Source organism: Cucumis melo, chromosome 3, assembly GCF_025177605.1.
Source record: "Cucumis melo cultivar AY chromosome 3, USDA_Cmelo_AY_1.0, whole genome shotgun sequence".
Lineage (NCBI taxonomy): Eukaryota > Viridiplantae > Streptophyta > Magnoliopsida > Cucurbitales > Cucurbitaceae > Cucumis > Cucumis melo.
In genome coordinates this window covers 2092002-2114181 of record NC_066859.1, presented here as the reverse complement: position 1 = coordinate 2114181, position 22180 = coordinate 2092002, and the positions used below count along the sequence as shown (strand labels likewise).

Here is a 22180-nt window from a genome sequence, read left to right as displayed (position 1 = left end):
TCATTAATTATTCTCATATTAATTTATTGATCTAGGATTATTCAATCGATCATGCCAAACAGTTGACATATTTAAATTCATAAACTTTGGGTTCATGGTTGCATATGTTTCAAATACTTGTATATGAATATAATACAATCTAGAAGAAAAAGCAGATAGTGTTACGCTTTCCATGTGAAAGAATAAATGCAATATAAAGATATTCTATATTATTTTTATTGTTAGATTCAACATAAAACCATTTTGATATATATCTTTGAAATTCAATGAATTTCTTTTTGACTTACTAAATAACAAAACATTATTAATTGTGAATTTTGTTTTTCTAAGCAAAATAAGGTTTGCTTTACCAAAAACTAAAGTTTATAGAACAAGATATTGTATTGACATTTGCTTTAAGTATTGTCAATGTAGAAAAATATTTTTTGCTTTTAAACATTGTGTGCGTAGTTGCACTATTTGCTAAACATAAGTCTTCATCATTCATCTTTGAGTCAACCAAAATATGAGAAATATTCATAAGTTTTCATTAAAAAAAAGAAATTACAATAAGTTTCTCGGTTAAAAAAAACAAAACTAACATTGAAATGTAAATAAACTAGTTAATGTTAAATAGAGAAAACACTAACATAATGCAAATATTAGTGTGGGACATTATCATAATTAAAGGAAATATCTGCTACTCATTCATTAACATCAGTTTTCTCTTCAAGAGACTCAAAGAAGTCAGCAACATTCAAATGTGTCATGTTGGAAGGGTCAAATACATTATCTTGATAGACAAAATTTACTTTCACATTTTTTTCTTTTTCCTTCCATGAGACTTGATAGAGGTTAACTAAGTGCTTAGATGTACGACAAGTACAAGTCCAATGACCATTCATCCACAATAGAAACATTGATTTTCATCACCTTTAAATTTCTTATTTTGTGGAGTCTTCCTCTATTATCATCATTTATGATTTTCTTGAAATCTGAATTATTATTACCACAGAAAGTATAGTTACTTCTTCCTCTACCACTATCACGACCTTGACCTCAACCTCGACTATTATTGTTTGAAATTATAGTATTCACTTCAGGGAATGGTGTTGCTCCAGTTGATCAAGATTCATGGTTTTTCATTATTAACTCATTATTTTTTTTCAACCACAATAAGACATGATATGAGTTTATAATACTTTTTAAAACCTTTTTCCCGATATTTTTGTTGCAAGAGTATATTTGAGACATAAAATGTTGAAAAGATTTTTTCTAACATATCTTTATCAATAACTTTTTCTATACGCAACAATAATTTTGAACAAATTTTAAATAATGCAGATGAATTATAATCACTTACTGATTTAAAATCTTGAAACCTTAAGTGCATCCAATCATATCGAGCTTTAGGAAGAATCACACTTTTTTTTATGATCATACCTTTCTTTAAAACTTTTCCATAATTTATAGGAGTCTTTACCGCAAGAGATTCAATCTTTAGTCCCTCATGAAGATGATGTCGAAGGAAAATCATAGATTTCATCTTTTATTGACTTGAAGTCGTGTTTCCTTCTTTAATCATTTCTCGAAGATTCATGGCATCCAAATGAATTTTAGCATCAAGCACCCATGATAAATAATTATTATCATTGATATCATGAAGAGCTAGAAATTCTAATTTGGTAAGACTTGACATGGTAAAACTATAACAAAAAAAATTTCTTTTATTACAAATTTAATAAACATGTCAAACATGCATTCTAAAACAATTTAGATAAATATCATATTATGCACATAATACAAAAGTCAATGAGACCAAGATATAGTAATTCAAAATATGCATGTTAATTAATACACACTAATTAAAGTTAAGGGTCTTTTCAAAAATATAAAAAAGCGGCAAAATATTTACATTCTATAGAACAATTCCAAAAATGGAAAAAGCTCAGAGGCCCACCATGTAAAATGCCAAAAATGACTCGTCAACCACACGTCAATAATGCGCGCGTAATATATTTACAATCGTTTAGATTTGTTTATTGTTTGATACGCGATCGTTTAGATATGACTGCAATTTATTCGTGATCGTTTAGATATGGTTCAATATATACGTGATCGTTAGATATGGATATAGCTATAATTTATAAGTGATCGTTTAGATATGGCTACAATGCGATCATTTAGATATGACTATAATTTATACGCGATCGTTTAGATATGACTATAATTTATGCGATCGTTTAGATATAACTACAATTTATACGCGATCGTTTAGTTATAGTTACAATTTATTTTTTCAATTTCATCATTTAATTTTGTTACACGACTGTTTAGATTTGGGGACCCAAATCTAAATGATTTTTTTTTTAAAATTTGATACACGATTTTTTAAATTCTTTTGGTACACAATCGTTTAGATTTATTTTTACTTTTTTTTACACGATCGTTTACATTTGGCTACTCTAATCCAAATGATTTTTTTCAATATTTTTTATATACGATATTTTATTTTTTTATTATTTTTTTAAATGATTGTTTACATTTGGCTACTCCAATCTAAATGATTTTTTTCAAGATTCTTTATACACAATCTTTTATTTTTTTACGATCGTTTACATTTGACTACTCCAATCTAAATGATTTTTTTCAAGATTCTTTATACACGATCTTTTAGATTTTGTTATTTTGTTGTACACGGTCTTATACACAGTCGTTTAGATTTGGTTACCAAAATGTAAATGCGTAAAAAAAAAAAGAAAGACGATGGAAAAAAATCGCAACGAAAAAAAGAAGAGGAAAAGTAGAAAGACGATGGAAAGAAACCGAAGCGAAAAAAAGCGAAGAGGAAAAGAAGAAAAATGATGGAAAGATTAAATGACATAAATAAAGAATTGAAAAATAAGAAAGATGATGGAAAGAAATCACAGTAAAGAAAAAGAGAAAAGAAGAAAGACGAAATCGCAGGAGAAGACGGGAAAGACGAAATAACAATAGGAAGACGAATGAAAAAAAGAAAGATGTAAGGACAAACCTGGAATATTTAAAAAATGGTTAACTTTATGGGCTTTGTTACATGAGCTGTAAATAGTTTAGAGTTTTGTTACATTTATGTAAGTTTCCCTTAAAGTTACGAATAAAAATTACATATATACATATTATAGAAAATTAATAACAATACACACCAAAAATGTTAATTTTACAACATACTTATACATAAGATGTTAAATCAACATGCTTATGCAAATTGATAAAAACATTTAGATCATAAAAACAATTACAAAAGTTATACTAATAGAAAGTATACAATAAAATTATAGACACAAATCATAAAGAACCCATAAACTATACATAAATCTTAAAATAATTGAAATAAAAATCAAACATAAACAATCACATAAATCATAAAGAAATTAAGATGAACCAAACCATAATCTTATTATGAACTAACAATATTTTTAATAAACAATAATTTTGTACACATAATACGTAAAATTACAATGTGTCAATATGCATAAAAGATTACATTCTCAAACTATGCATAATGTATACATGGAGTATTTCAAGCAATGTTTACAAATACAAAACAAAAAAAATAAACTAACATTATATCTTACCTTTTCTGAATGATAAAATTGTAGAGACTCGTACTGATAACGTATTATGAAATAAAGTATAAAAAAAACTAAATAAGAACAATAAAACAACCCAAAAGATGAATAGACAATTGAACTCAATTGTGGTATATATCTTACAAAAACACCGTACACCTCTATTTATAAGATATATCATGATATATCACTTGCAAGAATTTTCTAGTGAGTTTTAGATTTCACAAGCTGAACAAAACCAGTGATTGCTTATTTGTTCTAAGTTTTGCTCTAATTGATTGCTTATTTTTAACTTTACGGTGTTGTATTTTCGTTTAGATTGTGGAATCCAAGTTTGTATTTGAAGCCAAGTTCATACAAGGTCATTAAGTTTCAAGATTCTTTAATTAAGTTTGTGTTTATTGAACAACTAGTAATGTAATGACCAACTATATGTATGTTCAATGATATATATGCAATTTGTTAGTTCTTTGATTGAAGGATTGGGTTGATTCAAGAAACTTAAATAGTTCAATTGACAAAAAGCTTAAATTCTTGCTTATGTGTTGTTTGAGTTGACCATGTTGTATATCATTGTTGGACTGCAAAACAGATGCAATATAATTATATTTGACATTGTATAACAGGTTTATATAATAAATTATATATTATCTTTTATATAATAAAATACTTTTAAAAAACATTGGTTATTAAAAAACTGTAGGAATTTTTAGTGACGCACTTCAATACGTCACAAAAGATATTTGTAGTGGTCCCAAATTAACCTTTAGCAACAACATTATTTGTCACTAAAACTTCACATTTAGTGGCGAGTATAATACATCACGATAAAAAATAAATAGTAATGTAATATATGTTACTAAAAGTAGGCTTTTAGTAACGCGGAAACGTCACTAAAAGTATATCATTCGCGACGCGTAATTGTTGCGTCGCTAAAACTTTTAACGATGCGGAATCAGCGACAGTCCTAGCGACGAATGACTTTGCGTGGTTAATACTTTTAGAGACGTATTTTTTAGTTTCAGTGATGTTTTTGATGCGCCACTAAAAACATAATTTCTTGTAGTGATATAGATTACATTATAAAATTAAACATGGGATGAATGTTATAACGTGAAGGAGACTTAAATGAAAATGGGTAACCCATGTTATGAATATTTATAATTATATTTAATTACACTGTACGTTTTTCATTCCCAGTCCTTTTCCTCATTAACTTCATCTTCTCCACCGTCCAATCTACAAATACAAACCTCTCCCTCTTATTAAATATGCTTTTCTAAATATTAATTATATACCAATACATAATTAACCATTACTTTTCAATAAATTTCTCATATTACTCCAATTCATCTCAATTAAATATACACACCCACACACATATATTCAATTTCTTAAATCAAATTCCACCAAGTACATTTTATAAACTTCAAATTTAAATCAAACAACCATAACAATTAAACCTCAAATAAATGAAGATAATTAAATTAGAAATTACCTTATATTTTTGGATATTACAAAATTATAAAAAATAAAAAAATAAAAATCTCAAATTGTGATTTATAAATTTAGAAAAAAAGAGACCAAATTTTAATTTAAAGTTAATAAAAATGACTTGTTCAAAAACCAAGTGAAGTAAAAATAAAAATTTAGAAAAGAAGAGGAAAAAAATGTCAAAAACCGAGAACCATAAGTGATCTAAATAAATTCAATCCATTAGTTTTGTTCTTTATTGGATATTGATTTTGATTCCTTAATTGTAAAATTGATTAGTTTAGTTTTGTTCTTTGGTAGCTCCAAAATCGACAAAATCGAACTAACCGTGACTCTCCCTACCGGTATTTGTTACTTACCATGCACAGTATTATTTTAGTAAATTTGAAAATATTTGGAGCACATCATTAATTAATTTAAGAAGAGAGAAATTGAAGTTTCTTTCATCAAGTAAATAGAATCGTTGGAGTAAATAGGATTGGTTGTTGATGGCATTAGCGATCAAACCAAGCCTATCGGATAATACAAAGAAAATCTATTATTTAGTTAATAACAATGGAGAAAAACTCCAAAATTCATACATAATATTGTATTTTCCCTTTCTATTTCAACAAAATTTCCAAATTTTCTCTGTCCATCGTTGCACAAAATCGCAAAAACCATCCTAAAATTAAATCCTCTAATTTATATATAAAAAAAATAATAAACTACAATTTATACAATTACGTAAGTTTGAAGATCCAATTTAGCCAACTTTTAACACTTACACATAAGTTTGAGGGCTTAAACTTTAAAATAAAATGTTTAAAGGTATAATTGGAAGTATTTATTGCAATTTGTTGGTTTTCTTTTTTTTTTTTAATACACCAAATCAGGTTTTAAAGATTTAATTTTTTCACATTTATAGAAGATTGATCCATCCCATATTGAATTAAAAAAGTTGTGTAGTTATATATATAGTTTTTAAAAGTAGGTAAACACTATATTTTTAGGAGAAAATGAAAACAAACTAATTACATCTAATACGTCAACTGATAAATCAATCAATGTAGTCGACACAAAAATTCATAACACCAATAATATAAACGAAATTAACATAAACTAATATACTTGTTTTCAAAAGTAAAATGGTAAATCAATTTCAGATGAAATTCTTGTTTTATTTTTGTAACTCATTTTTGAATAAAGAGTACACATTAAGTTCATAAGTATTTCCATTAATTTTGTTGTTGGAATATATATTAATGTATATATATTTTTAAATATTACGATTTTTTATATGAGAGAGAATCAATTAAAAAATGAAAAATATTGTTGAAATCTAATTATTAAATATTAATCATAAGTTAATACTCTAAATCTTGCTTTTTTATGTATATTTTTTCAAAAGGACTTATCTATTTATAGTTACTTTACTTGAATAATATTTATGTTTTTAGATGATATAGTTAGTACGCAAGCTAAACTAGTTATTGTCCGTAAAAAACGAATGATATATCTAATTATATACCTAAATAAATCTTTCTTTCTTTTTTTTATTTAAGGAAAAATGTGTTAAATTGATATCAAAATACATGTTGAACATGTGTTGATATACAATAATGATATACCTAATTTACTACCTAAAATGCTAAATGAACATTGATACATCAAAACAATAATACAATTTTGGTTTACTATTAAAAAGAACATGCAATTAAATGAACTTAAATTAATATTCATATATAAGTTTATTTAGAATCAACTATCGACGCAAAAGATTGGTAGAAGAATGGGTCGCTCAAACTACATATAAACTAGTCAACACTGATCATCTACGTACAATTTACAATGATGCTTGTATGTACAATGATGCATTGCGCTAGCTACATTAGATTATCCAGAGAAGGTTATTAGACTATATGGTAATATTACAAATAATATATGTAAGTAGGATTTATGGAAAATACTTGAGAAATTGATTGATAATGTGCATATCAATACTATCCTTTTAGATGCACTGCAACACAATTTAACATACAATGTTAGTTTTGAAATGACAATATACAATGACGAATTACAGAATTTCAATTTTGATTATAGATGACATCATGTATGTATCTAATATTTATGAGGATAGTAATTAATGTCAATTTTGATTTACATACGATGCCAATTTTCATTATCACCATTGAGTGTTGTTGGTTGTAGGGCATGATGATCGATAGTCATCATTATAACCATTATTTTTATGTGCCTATTTAAAATGCACTGCTCACATTATCTTTTACTTTTGATGTCGTCAATATAACCTAACGATGCGTAAACTAGTCTGTGTATAAAATTTTGTTAAAGTATAGAACTAGTTTAATTTCTATCAAAAATCTATTAATTTCCGTCAATTATGTAAGAAAATTATGTTAAAAAATCGTGTAAGAAAATTTATTTATTTATTCTACTTTGAGACATGGATATGATATTTACTCTGATAAATCACGAGATATTTTTTTTTTGTTGTGTTCAAGATTTTAAAATTAATAAATCTATAAATATTATGTATGATCAAACATTAATTAAGATCGTATTCATTTAAGTATTTAATTTTTTTTTAATCAAGCTTGTTTTCTCCCTAACATTTTAGGATTTTCATTGTTGCTTGAGTTGGATTTTTCTAAAGCTACTAATTTATTTAGAATTCAAACTATAGTAAATTTTCTTCTTTTAAAAAAATATTTAAACTAATAATTAACTGTTAACTTTAATTACTTATCAAAATAACTTTAATTTAAATCTTCGTCTTTTATCCATACAAAATTCTTTTAATAAGGTAATTCTTAATTGTAGTATTTCTTGATATAATATTTTTAATACAATTAGAGATAGATACATTTGAGCACCAATTTTGTAGATTTCATAGTTATACTACCAATTTTATAGATCTTATAGCTATACTTATATGTCAATTGAACTAAATTATAAAAACTCAAATTGTATACACTATAGATTTTGTATGCACTATGTGTCGTATATCGTCTATTGTTAGGTCACAAATTTGAAGATTTGGAAAATTATTATGCTTAATTTTAAAATTCACCCATAATATTTTAAGTAGATTTTATTTTATTATTTAGCTTCTAAAGTTTGATTGGACATTTTTTTTTTTTGCATAGGAGAAAAATTGGAATCAACATTTAAAACTAATTTAAGGGCACTAAAGTCTAAGTTTGTCCATTTTATGTTTGGTCCAACAAATGTTATATTGGTCTCAAATTCTCATTAGCACATCCCAATGCAGAGATCAAAGCCTTATAGGAAGCCTTTTTCAGAAAAGAAAAAAAAAATATACATACATATATATATATATATATATATATATATATATATATATATATTCAATTTATTGCTTCCTTTAGACATTGTAATTTGTTCCCACAAATTCCTCCACCTATGCTATAAGTAATTTTAACTTTTTTTTCTTTCTGTTAAAATAATTAAGAAAAATGAATCTAACCAAAACTTTTCATTACTAAAAGATTATCCAGCTTTTTATTTTCACAGTAAATTATTTTTGTAAATATTAGTGATCTTACATTCATATTAATATATTAAACATTATTTTTAAAAGCATGTTGATGTAATCAACAATAAATGAAGAGGATGAATAAAAATATAAGAAAATTTCTCATTTTATGAAAACAAAGTAGGTTTTCTTTGTTCCATCATCAACATCGTTTTGTTTGATATAAACTATATTTATAACTATGTGTTTTGAACTAAGTAAAACTAATTTATGATAAAATTCATTTTAATTTGACGAGAAATAAATTATTATTTTAAAGATAGATGATTTCTAACGTTTATCGTAGTTTAAAATATTTTATGGAGTTCTTTACCTCATCATTACTTGTCTTCTTTATTTAATTTTCTTCAACATATTGTCTTATCATACTTCCAATAAAATTAAACAATCGTCCACATATTTAGGTTGAATCTTAATATATTAAAGTTGGATTGTGTCAATTTTATATGTCAAACCAAATTAAATTTGTTATTAATCTAAAGATTGCACATACATCATTTATTTTGTTTGTCTTTCATTCTATCAATTTCTCCCTTATTACTCTAACTACTCTTATAAAACCAAACGGATCTTTTGTGGCTGACCATATGAACTTAGTTCAACTAACATAAATAATACATAATATATATTTTTAATATCAATTTAAATTTAAAATTTAGATCCTCCCCCTAAAATATTGCAAATTACCTTTATCCATAGTTTTTGTTGATTTTTATTTTAAAAATTATATTTTTCTGACAGTTATATATAGATTTTTTTTTTAAAAAAATAATATATTTAAATCGTTAATTATTTTGAAATTTTCCATAAAACCAGTGTGAAGATGTGCATTTTTAAACTTGTTTAAAAAACCAATATTCATGTTATTTGCGAATCACTGGTTCAATGCAAAGATGATCTGCCAAGTTCTTTCGAGGAGGTATTATTGTAAAAAAAATTTCAGTCACACAAAAGTTGTAAATGTTGATATTTTTTGTATGAATAGTTACAACAGAGACCAGAAGATCCAATGGTCGAGGGGTCGGGAAGCAAGCATGGAAGTCCAAACACTTAAAAAAAGAGGGGGAGGAATGAACCTTCAAAGGAAGATACTGCTGTGAAGAAGAAACAGAGGATAAAGAGTTTGGTAAATTGTGTTATTAAAATTTATTTTCTAAGGAATACAATGAAATTTTTTATGTTGGGGTCTGTGTAGGTTTCAAAACTGTATGTTGTCTACGTTGTTGTATAGTTCAATTCATAAAATGTATTATATTTAGTAAATAACCTTTACCCAACAAATCTTGTTGAATAGGATAATACTGAAAGTGAACAATATAAACAAGAAGAACAAGACGAAGATGAAGAAGGACAATGTGAAACAGACGTGAATGAAGAATGTAATTCAGGGACAAAAGAAACAACTGATAAATGTAAAAGTTATATCGAGTTTTGCTATCAATTTCCTTTTTATAATATAGGTCAATAGTGTTAACAAGGAAAAAAAAGGCAAAGAGGATAAAAGACAAAAAGGGAAAGCATCACAATGACAAAAGAAAAAACGACTGAGGTATGTGTGATATATTACTTAGTATGTATGAATTCTGTATATGTAGAATACAAGATATGTGGTTGCTGTTTGATATTGAATACATTGTATTTGGGGGTAATTACATTGTATTTGTGAATCTATTGTCGATGATTCCATCCAATCTGGAATATGTCGAATCTGATTGATGTGAATTACAGTGTATTTGTGTATTATGTTTGGAGTGTTATGCGTTATGGAGTGGGATACTTTGAAGTGTAGTTAACTTGTAGATTTTGTTCCATTCTTTTGTTTCACTGACTGATAATTTTGCATTGCTTTGTACTTCAAAGTATTTGTGAATATTTGTTGTCTATGACCCCCACGTATTCTAGAATATGTTGAATATGATTGTGGTGAATTACAGTGTATTTGTGTTTTTCCTTTCGGGGATATCTTTTGATATATTTTTTTTGTAATTTAAAAGAATAATTAAATAACCAAATTAATAATTTATATTCACAACTATATCTATATATACCCTATAATTAAAAACGAAAAAAAATATTATACACTTTATATGTTTCTTTCCGATCTTTTCAAAATTTTAGAGATCACCTTAACGTGCTTTTGATAACAGTGAAAGGTTTCCAGTATAATGGTGTTGAGAATAGATTTCCTAAGAATCAAAGCTCAAATGAAGGAAAGAAGAACTGTGAAAACAAACATTTCAGTTGATGAAGAAGCTCACTTAAATTTGGGATCGTTTTGATGAAGAAGATAGCTGGCAAGAAGAAAATCCCTTGATTTGCGCCAAATAAATGAAGACGTTGAAGGGTTTGAAGGGGACGAAGCTGGAAGCTCCGATCGTTTCTACAATTGATGGAAGACTTTGAAGGTTTGAAGGGAATGAAGGGTTTCAAGAATATTGTTCAATTTGGTGGAATTCATGGAAGCTGAAGATAGGGAAGCTGAAACCTTTTCGATTTTGAAGAGTTTCAAGGTTTCAAGAATATTATTCGATCACCCTCCTTCCCTCAACGTCTAAATGTCTTAAGTGTTTGAAAGGTTTGAAAGATGTGAAGAGATTAATAACATTTAAATGCATGAACGCGAACGATGTGAAGAAGATATGAAAATGGTGCAGAAATTATATGGAGCTTTGATGGTGATAGGTGTTAATTTTCGGGTTTTGAGGAAAAATTAGGATTTTGATAGGTGTTAATTGTGTGTTGGGAGTTTGATTTTGTTATAGGGTATTTGTGGTTTCTTGAATAATTGTATTTAGTATTCAAGCTTTTCACTTAGGTAGAGGCATTTAAGACATTGTTCCAACATTATTTTTTTCCATATTTTTCAAATTTTCTATTTTATCAATTTAAATAAAAATTTGTTATTTATTCAAAGTAAACCTTCTATTTTACTATTCTTTTTGTCAGCCCAATGAGCTATCGACCAAAAGGGTCTTAGGTTTGAAACTTTCACTTCACACGTTTTTTTTTTTTTTTACTGACAAGAAGAATGACAAAATTAAAGGTTTACTTTGTATAAATGACAAATTTATTTTTAAATTGACAAAATAGCAAAACATAAGAATTTTAAATAAAAATTGGGGGGACAATGCCTTAAATACCCCTACCTAAGTGACAAATGTGATTCCTAAATACATTTGTTTACAAATTCCCAAATACCCTATAATTAAATAAAATATTGCACCCACAATTGAATAATCTACTTTCCCTACTTTCTTCCCAAAACAGAATGGGTTCTCAAAACTCTACAAGTTATCAAATCTCATTCAATTTGTGTAGGCCACTGTTTCAGATCTTCCATTATTTGGAATTTGGAAACAAAGAATCTTCAAGCATTTTCTTCCCTTATTTTGAAAACCCCAACTTCATCCGCTTCAAATTGAAAAACCCAAACTTCATCTGCATCTCTTCCTCCACATCGCCCGTTTTACATCTCATTCGCATCAGAAGAGAACCCATCGTTCATATTGCATCTCCTTCGTCCGGTACATCGTCTGTTTTGCATTGTCCTTTGCATCTCCTTCGTCCGACACATCTTCAATCTTCAACTTCATCCGTTTCACTTCAATCTTATTTGCAACTTCATTTGTCTATTCCACTTCAATCTCCAATCTTCAAATTTGTCCGACACATCTCCAATCTTCGATCCTCCATTCGTATCTTCAATCTTTAGGCTTCGCATCATAGCATCTCCTTCATCTGACACATCGTATGTTACAGTCTACAAAGGAAACATGTTTACTGAGTAGTCAAGTATGTTTTTAAATTAGCAAAATTATTTAAAATGTGTGGAAATAATTAAGTGAAGAAATATATGCTAAAATATTATGAAATTACAAAGATTTGATTTTCAGCTTTATCATAGCATATGACGGATGTATCTTAAATTATTGTCCAGTATGTTTTTAAATGTATATTTTTAAATTGGTAACATTATTTAAAATGTGTGGAAATAATTAAGTAAAAAGATATATGCTAAAATATTATTGAATTGCAAAGATTTGATTTTCAGCTTTATCATAGCATATGACAAATGTATATAAAATTATTGTTTCATAAATTATACAAAATAATTTTAGGGATTCAAACATTATATTTGGCATAATCTTGGGGATTCAAACTAAATTAAAACCAAAGTGTAATTTTAGGGTGGGATATATAGCAAATACTATCTTTGGCATTATTTTAGGGATTCAAACAAACAATCTAAAATTAAGTTGTAAAATTTTAATTTAAATATAATTTAAAATTTTTGAATTAAAACTAGAGAAAACCGTGACTAATGTGTAAAATTAGGTTGTGATATATATCAAACATTATCTTTAGCATAATTTTAGGGATTCAAACTAACAATCTATAATTAATGTGTAGAATTTGGATTTTAAAATAGTGTTAAAATTTTGATTTAAAATTAATGGTTTAGGGTGGAAAATAATGTTAAAATATAAAATATTTATAATGTATTATTCATGTCTATTTTTTGATGAATAATCTGAAGAATAAAAAATACTAAATAGTTAAATTTATCTTTGGAGTTAAATAACAATATATATGTTCGTTGGAGGGTCCTTCGGATGCTATCAATATATATGTATGTTTTTTTTTTCATAAATAATTTAAGAAATAAAAAATGCTTAGGGGATTATCCATTATCTTTGGCATAATTTTAGGAACTTAAATGAAGAATCTAAAATTAATGTATTTATGTATGTTTTTCATAAATAATTTAAAAAATAAAAAATGTTAAAATTAAGTGACTATCCATTATCTTTGGCATAATTTTAGGAATTCAAAGTAACAATATAAAATTAAGGTGTAAAATTTGGATTTAAAAATAGTGTTACAAATTTGAATTAAAACTAAGAGTTAAAATAGGGTGGAAAATAATGTTAAAAATAATGTTAGAATATCAAATATGTATTATGTATTGTTTATGTATATTTTAATAATTTGAAAAATAAAAAATAGAAAATAGTTGAATTTATCTTTGAAATTATTTTAGAGAATTTGAATTCAAATTTACGATTTTAGAAGATAATATAGATTAAAATTGTTATTAAAAATTTGTAAAATATATTATTTAATATATTTTTTATAAAAAATATGAAATATACAAATTTGTTAATTACTTGATTTTGTATTCTAATAATTAAGAGATGTTGAAACTAAAGTCATATCTTTAGGGATTGTTAGTCAATTTTCTGCAAGAACGAAATATTTTTTTATTTAATTAAAATTTATCATAAGTGAATGTGTTTACAAATACACTGTATTCGTGATATATGATATTTTGTTTGATTTTTTGACCTAAACAAATACACTGTATTTGTACGTGAACAATTGTCCTTCGTGGAGGAGTAAATTCGAGCCAAAAAAATTCATTTGGCAGGAGTTTGGTCATAAATCAAAATAATTTTGAGATTTGCTATTTTTTCTATCGAGAATTTTGTTTTCCATGGTTTCCTCTTTTTTTTTTTTTTTCTTTTTCTAACATGAGAAAACCTTCTCTCGAGGTAATTGAGAATTTACATAATATAAATTATTACTTAAGAGGATAAATTTTTGATCAAATTGTAAAAACTATCCCTAACATGTAGTGGTGGCCGTAATTATACCCTTAAACTTTCAAATTTAAAAATTGAGTCCTCAAATTTATAGATATATTCAAATTGGGCCATAAAACTAGTATATAATTGTAAAAACTATAATAACCCTGTAAGTTTAAAAGTTCAGTTTTTATTGTTTCACTAGAAGAAATCTGGTCTTTAATGTCGGGTGGAAAAAATGAAAAATAAGCTTTAATGTCGGTTTTCAAAAGGCGGATGTTTAATGTCGGTTTTAAACCGACATTAAAGCTCTATCTTTAATGTCGGTTTAAAACCGACATTAAACATCATGTTTTTTAGAACCGACATTAAAGGTCTTTTTTATTTTATTTTTTATTTTTTAATTTTGTAAAAAGTTGAATTTTTCTCTCTCTTACTTTACTCTTTTCTCCTTTCTTCTCTACCAAACCCCACGCACGAAAGAAGTGTTCTCTCAACATTTCTTCCCTTTCTTCCTTTCTCAATCTCATCACTTTCTCCCATCTCTTCTCTGATCAGTCGCCGTCCCCACCATCATAGTCATCTCTCATACGTAGCTCGTGCTCGTTCGTCGTCGTATTTCTTGTATCATTTAAAATATCTTCATTCTTTCACTTTGCATCAAGAAAAAAGTCTCTCCTCTCCCAGCATTCTCCATATCTGTCGCCCAACCACAGCTTGCACCTCCGTCCCATGTTACGGTGAGCCATTTTCCATCTCTGCCTCTCTATGTTGTTAGATTTGGAATTTGGAGGTTTTCTACGAGCTGTCCAGCAAGGGTAAAAGTTGTTTCGGGTGATTTTTGGATAAGTACTGTAAATTGAGTTTGATTTTGGCGAGTTGAAACGAAAGGCAGATTTGGGTATGTCGATATTTCTATTCTTTTCATTGATGATATCCTTATTTTTCTTGTCCATTTTTATTCAATTTTTTTTGGGTTCTTTGAGATTTTAGGGCAATTGATTTAATTTGGGTAGTTGGAATTCATAATTTTTCAATTAATTTTGAAAATTGGAATTAACTGGGGGAGAAAATGTCTACTCATGAGGACATAGGAGAAAGCAGAGGCTTTAATTTGGGTGCAAAACTATAAAATAGCATCAAAGATATTTTTGCTCTAACGTTGGATTATTTCATTTGTTCAAAGGCTTTGATATTTCATAATTTCCCCATCAAACCATTTCATTGCCGGACACGGCTCTCCCATTTGCTCATTTCCATGAAATTTGCTCACTATCGACTTTTCAATTTCAAAGTTAGTATGGTCATTCTTGTTTTAGCCTCCAATTCAATCACACAAATTGCAAAGAAAATCAAGAAACCCTGTTGTTCTAAAACTCGCGTTTTTCTCTGTTTATTTTGAAATTTACTTGTCTGGAGTCGTTGACTTTGGTAGCGGATTCAGTGGTAAAGGAGAAATGTTCTAGTTCTAATTAGATTCTGGAACTTTATGGTGTTGTTTGTTTGATTTTTAATAAAAAAGAACTAAATAGATAAGTGATTGTAGTTTATGATTTATTGAAGTGCTAAGCTATTCTCTGTAATGTGTTCCTCCTATTTCTTTGAGATCACTGTATTTGGATTCCTCTGTGCTATTTCATGGGCAATTTTAATGCTTGTTCGTTTCTGAACAAAGCAAACGAGATGATATGTTATGTGTTTTTCAATTATATGACTGTCGAAATACTATTATTCTTTTGATTTTTGTTTTATTTTATTTTGGCTTTATATTATCCAATCGTACTTGTTCTCTTTACTTCAGCAAGCATAAGGTTAAACAAACTTTCCTGTTTTTGATTTATATAATATGAAAAACAAGGGGTTGAGAAATACTTATCTTCACACTCGATATGTCAAATTCTCTATCAGATGTTTCCAGATTGTATAAGGACCTAGTATCTGCTCTTTTGAAGTCAGTTTCTGAAGCATCGTGTGGGTCACTAGATGACTTGGAGGACAAAGAAGAATGTAATGAGATTGCTGAAGGACGAGCTGAATTAGTAAATGCAAGTGCTTTTACTCATATCATTGATTGATCGAGTTTATAATCGTGACGATTTCCAACACCCATCTCCTATGTCTAATCTAGGTTTTGCTTGTACATTGCAGGTTCTAAAGACGGTAAACTTTGAGCTTCATGTTCAGGAGCCTTTCTTTACTCAGCTAAAAGGTAATTCTATTAGATTTTTTTTAACATTCTTAAGCTTGTGCTAGATGGTATTAAAAGTACTAAATATGTAAACAAGATCGTGCAAAAATCAAGCCTCTCTCTCACTCAAGAGCTCCAAGTACACAGCACACATCATACAAAAAACTCAATAACCAAGCAATGGCGCACAAAAAATGGGAATACCCCGTGACACCAACTCTGTTATCAAAGTATTTGCTACAAGAATAAAATCATGTCACTACCAAATGGGCTTTGCTTTTATACTGAACTCTGCACTAGGATACCTCTACCTCTTACTCATCTTTCTTTTAAGTAAAGGCTATTCTTACTCTTGACAGTTGAATTTTTTACCGTGTAAAGTCAACTAGTGTCCTTCAACTACAAATAACCACAATAGCTTCCATTGTTTAAGAGAGGCTTAACATCTGAATACCTAACTGAGCATCTAGTGACTTGAATCAGTAACAAATGGCATGTCTATTGGCAATTTAGACACAATGTATAGACAAGATAGTATCCTTTTTTAGGAGTCTTGAATTCAAATTCCTTATGAATATTAATAGTTTACATGTCAGGTTTTGTAATCAAATTAAAATTTGAGTTCACTCCCATGAAGGTGAGAGTGTTAGTAATATAATAAAAGATATCAGCTTAAGCTTTTGGGTTCACTTTAGTAGTAGTTTTCTTGGGAATCTTTACTTGTTTATCTGTTGGTTTAGTGTTGTGATTTTTGACACTGATTTCTCTTGTGCAATATATAATTGGTTCTAGATGGCCTAAAGAGAGTGGAAGGAAGATGTGCTGCTGGTAATTACAATCGGTATTGTAAAGAACTTTCCCATTATAAAATTGCTTTCTTAGTTACAGTGTTGGAGACATTTGAGTTGCTATAGCTGTGAAACATTACATAGATTCTTTGTTGTTATTGGCTCGTTAATTTATAGTTTGGGGAGATAGTCTTGAACTAGACAAACCAACACAAATGTCAGAGTTGCAAGCAATTTTATTTCCCAATAATTTTTAACCATCTTCTTTGGTACAGAATTCAGTCTGGAGCGTTGATACTTTTCAATAAATGTTTGTTGTTTGAGGTTCAGGTATTAATTCCACAAAAATTCAAAACATTGACATTTCTACACTATTCATTATTTCCATACAAACTTCTGGATTGCTGTAGGATGTACGTCAATACCCTTCATTTTATGCGATGTTGAAAGCGGAGAGTCTTGATAACGTTCTTCCTGGAGTAAAAACATTAACAGATGGTAAGATAAAATACCTATGTCTATAATTTTCGTTTCCTTAATATTTAATTATCTTGTTCATGATAATTCTTTAATATGAACTTTCTACTTGTTCTTTTGTTCTATAGAATTTTGACATGTCCTTCTTGCCTATTTATTTTTACTTTATAAAGTAGTAGTTCTAAAAGATTATTTGCTTAGTGTACTTTATGACTTTGAAACATTATTTGAGGTCTTAAGAGCCATAAAGCAAGATAAAGATAATCAATAAGTTAAATATAAAGAAACTCGATAACAAACATTCTGAAGCCATGATAAATATATTGAATATCATGACACTATTCCTAGTAAAATGTGGCAGCATGACAACCTTCTGGTTGGATTGTGTTCAAATAAATGGAAACTTTATGGGTTGTTCAGATTAATATAGCAAAATATTAAAATCTATCTATGATGGAACAGACTACTTTTTGTGTCTATCTGAATCATGATGGACATAAACAGTAGTCTATTTTGGTCTATTGTTATGTATCATAGGTAAATTATGATTTTTACTATACTTTTAGATATTTTTAGAAGTTTTGTCATTTAAAATATTTCTCCTTGTGTTATCTCTCTTGTGCATGTGAAATAATCTAGCTACCATCTGAATATTGTATTGGTCTATGAGGATAAAACTTGTTTCAGGTGTTCAAGTATACAGGAAGTTCTACTCTGAAGAGAAAGAACTGTCCAATGGTGTCCTTGGGATTCATGTCAAAAAATCTGTTGTCCAGCCATACATTATTTTGTCCAATGTTTTTAACTGCAGATTCATGAAAGTTTAGAGGTGGTGCTTAATTTTCAACTTGGTGCAACTTATTGTTCCATGTCCAAAATTCTATCTACTTTTGTTGATAGTTTTTTTTCTCCATATTTGCAGCAGGGAATCTATGTTGCTGGTTTGCGAGAAGAGATTGTTGCTTCTTCTGAGCAAGTTCTCGATCTTATGGAATTTGGAGAATGTAATTTAAATTTCCAAAGAATACAGTCCTTTGCTTCCTCCTTAAAGAGCTTAATGGAATTCTATTTTGTTTCCAAATTTATTTTATATTTCTCAGCCTTTGGGTTAATAATTCTAAACTTCTGATTTTGAGACTGAAGAGTTGAATAGGGAGCGTTTTGAATTTTTTACCTCTTGAAATGATTTCATTTTCATTTCTATTTTGATCTCTTAGAAGCCAATACCTCTGGTTTGTTAGGACTTTGTCTGCCTCTTCTTAAATATATTAGTGATTGAAAGTAATTTTAACAACTTGTTTATACATTCAGCTCATCGTCATATTGGAGAGACAAATATGAATTTGTACAGTAGTAGATCCCACACTATTTTCCGCATGGTAAACTCAACATCCTTCCAATTCTGCAAGTCATTCAGCTATTGTTTTTATTTCCCCCCTCTATCTTACTTAATAATGAAATAGATAATTGAGAGTCGGGATAAAGTTGAAGATGGAGAAGCTGGAAATTCTTGTGATGCTGTTCGTATTTTAGTTCTGGTATGTGGTTCCTATAATAATCAGCTATTCTACTTGCTTTTCATTCCATTATTCATTTAGCAATTACCTTGTTATTGTGACTAGAAGATGGACCCATCACCTACCCATGTTGGCTAAAAGCTTATCTTTCTTTCAAAGAATTGTGGAAGAAAGAACCGCTTAGAATTATGGGGTGTTGTCCTTTCAATCAAACGCAAAGCTTTTTGGATTCCTATTGTTAGAAGTGAAGTATGGTTGATAAAGGTGGAAAGATGCTCTCCTCTTTATTCATTTAACTCATACTTGCAAGCTGGTTAGGAAAGGGTAATATAAACTTGTGAATAATTTCCTTTATCAACAATTAAAGTTGTGAGACTGTGTTGTGAATGGAGAAGGTCATGAGTAAAAGTGGAATGGTGGAGGCATGCAAAATTATTTCAAATGGGGTAAAGAAAGAAATCTCATTCTGGAAGGAAGTATATTACCCATGCATGGACTAGGAAAGAAATGTGGAAAAGGGAATATTATCATGTGTAGATTGGTGATGACATTGAGGTTGAGTAAAAGAGTAGTTGTTTTTTGAAGACAGAATAGGAGAAGCAAGGTCTCAATATGATTAGATAGAAAACAGTTGTTGTTACCATATCTTTTCTTCATTTTTCTCATGAAACGTTAAAATGACAAAATCAGTTTTTAGTGTTAAACAACAGAGATATAGAATGATCCTAAGGTTCTAAAGCTCGCAAAAAATTCCTGCCTTTGCTAATTGGTGAAATGTAAAATGTGAGGGCAAATGTGTTTACTTATCGTAACCTCCTAAGGGAGTAGCAATGCTGATAGGGTATGATGGTTTTACTTTTCATATCGTAATCATACTGTGTTTCCACATATGGAAGCAAATGCCTGCCACATTAGGTCAGACAATTGGTTTGGCATATGAGGGGGCAAAATACTTTGAAAGGCAGGGACTGGTGACTTTCTTTTTCTTAGTCTTTTTCTTCTATTTTAATTTTTTTAATCCTTTCACGTAAAGTAGCTTTTCTTTCTCTTGAATCATAAGGTTTTTGTTTTCATTTTTATTCATCTCCAAGTATCAGCAGATAATGAAGTTACTATAACTGAGCTTTACTTTTCAGCTTATTGTGTTGATGTTGCTTATTTCTTTATAGATTGATATTGGTTTTCATAATAATGTTATGTAAAAAAATGTTGATTATTCATTTGGTGGGCAATATTAAGAACTTTTCATCCTTTTCTGCAATTTTAGTACTTCAAACAGCTTTGTTATTCATATAAATGGTTTATTTGGATATTGTTTGTAGATAATTGAAGTGATATCGGGTTGAAAGCTAAGCGATTGTGTAGAAATGGTCAAGCGACCGTTGAAAATTGAAGACTGAGAAGGCATTTAGGATTTTTAATTATTTAATTCTTGTATTAGAATCTTTTTTCATGTACTATTGTAGAATGTATATATAAACATAATATTAATATTTTATTTTGTGTATTCAAATGTAAAAGACAAATGTTATAGTTTCTAACATAATATGAATTTCATTGATTTGTTGGCGTGTGAAAAACATATTTATCTACATTGACCCAATGTCGGTCTATAGGACAATAATGTAACAATTAAATAAAAATAAATTTGTAAAAATGAATAAAAAAACTAGGCTTTAATGTCGGTTTTAAACCGACATATCAGAGTTCAACTGACATTAAAGGGCTTCAATAACACTATCAAAGATGTCGGTTGAAAACTGACAAACCGACATTAAAGAGGGCTTTAATGTCGTTTTTAAACCGACATTAAAGCCCAACCGACATTAAAGGGCTTCAATAACACCATCAAAGATGTCGGTTGAAAACTGACATTAAAGGCCTTTAATGTCGTTTTTAAACCGACATTAAAGAGGCCTTTAATGTCGTTTTTAAACCGACATTAAAGCCCAACCGACATTAAAGGCCTTTAATAACGCTCACAAAGATGTCGGTTGCCAAGTGACATTAAAGGCCTTTAATGTCGGTTTTAAACCGACATTAAAGGCCAAAATTCTTCTAGTGTTTGTAAGTCCGATTTCTATAATTATTGTGTGCTCGAGGATCCAATTCTTACAACTGAAAATGTAAGGGTTCAATTGCAACTACTATCATACTTCATGGATAATTTTTGCAATTAATTTTTTCTTTTTTACTATTTTTCGACCGAACCATTCAACTTTGAATTAATTTATAATCGGTTGGAGTAAATAAGAATATGTTAAAATACGTCAAAATTTATGCTTTCAAATTCATTGTCTGTGTTTCAGTTCATTGAGTTAACCAAATATGAATTTGTAGATAATACTACTTTTAAATTATGTGATTACAAATTTTCAAATTTAAAATATACAATTATATTACAAAACAAAATAAATACAGTATTTCATGTCATATACCTAATTCATTTTGGTTTAATTAAAATATTTATTATAAATTTTACAAAATAATAACTATAAAAAATTAACATAAATATATATGCATAAATTAATTAATAATGTTATATATTCAATCAAATCAACATAATGATTTGTCTTGCTTGACATCTAATAACGATAATTTTAAAATAATGTTATTTAAATAAATATTGTCAAAAATAGGATAATGGTAAAAGTATTGATAAAATTAAATATAGCGAAGTAGTGTACCCACTACCTAGATACACAATTATGCAAAGTCATGGAGAAGATACAAGACTTGGCATTGAAGTCGTGTACTTGCACGCCTGTAATTGACTACCAATATGGCAGTGTTTACATCTTGTTGTCCACCATTCACAAAGTCATGAACTGAGTATATGACTTCAATACCAAGTCGTGTATCCGATTCACAACTTGAAGGCGAATCGTACACAACTTCGTGATCCCAAATACATAAACCCCACCTCCCGTGCCTGCTTTCTTCATCTCCAACAAAAATAATAATAATAATAATAATAATAAT

At 28.3% G+C, this 22180-nt stretch overlaps 2 long non-coding RNA genes across 2 annotated transcripts; both read left to right on the top strand.

The window, feature by feature from the left end:
* The first annotated feature begins 16376 nt into the window (after positions 1-16376).
* Positions 16377-18504, top strand: LOC127148577 (uncharacterized). Its single transcript, XR_007819671.1, has 5 exons — positions 16377-16437; positions 17209-17257; positions 17480-17534; positions 17615-17702; positions 18369-18504. It is a non-coding gene; the product is annotated as an uncharacterized LOC127148577 (long non-coding RNA).
* A 101-nt stretch (positions 18505-18605) lies between these two features.
* Positions 18606-19207, top strand: LOC103504270 (uncharacterized). Its single transcript, XR_007819670.1, has 3 exons — positions 18606-18685; positions 18993-19060; positions 19145-19207. It is a non-coding gene; the product is annotated as an uncharacterized LOC103504270 (long non-coding RNA).
* Positions 19208-22180: the final 2973 nt, after the last annotated feature.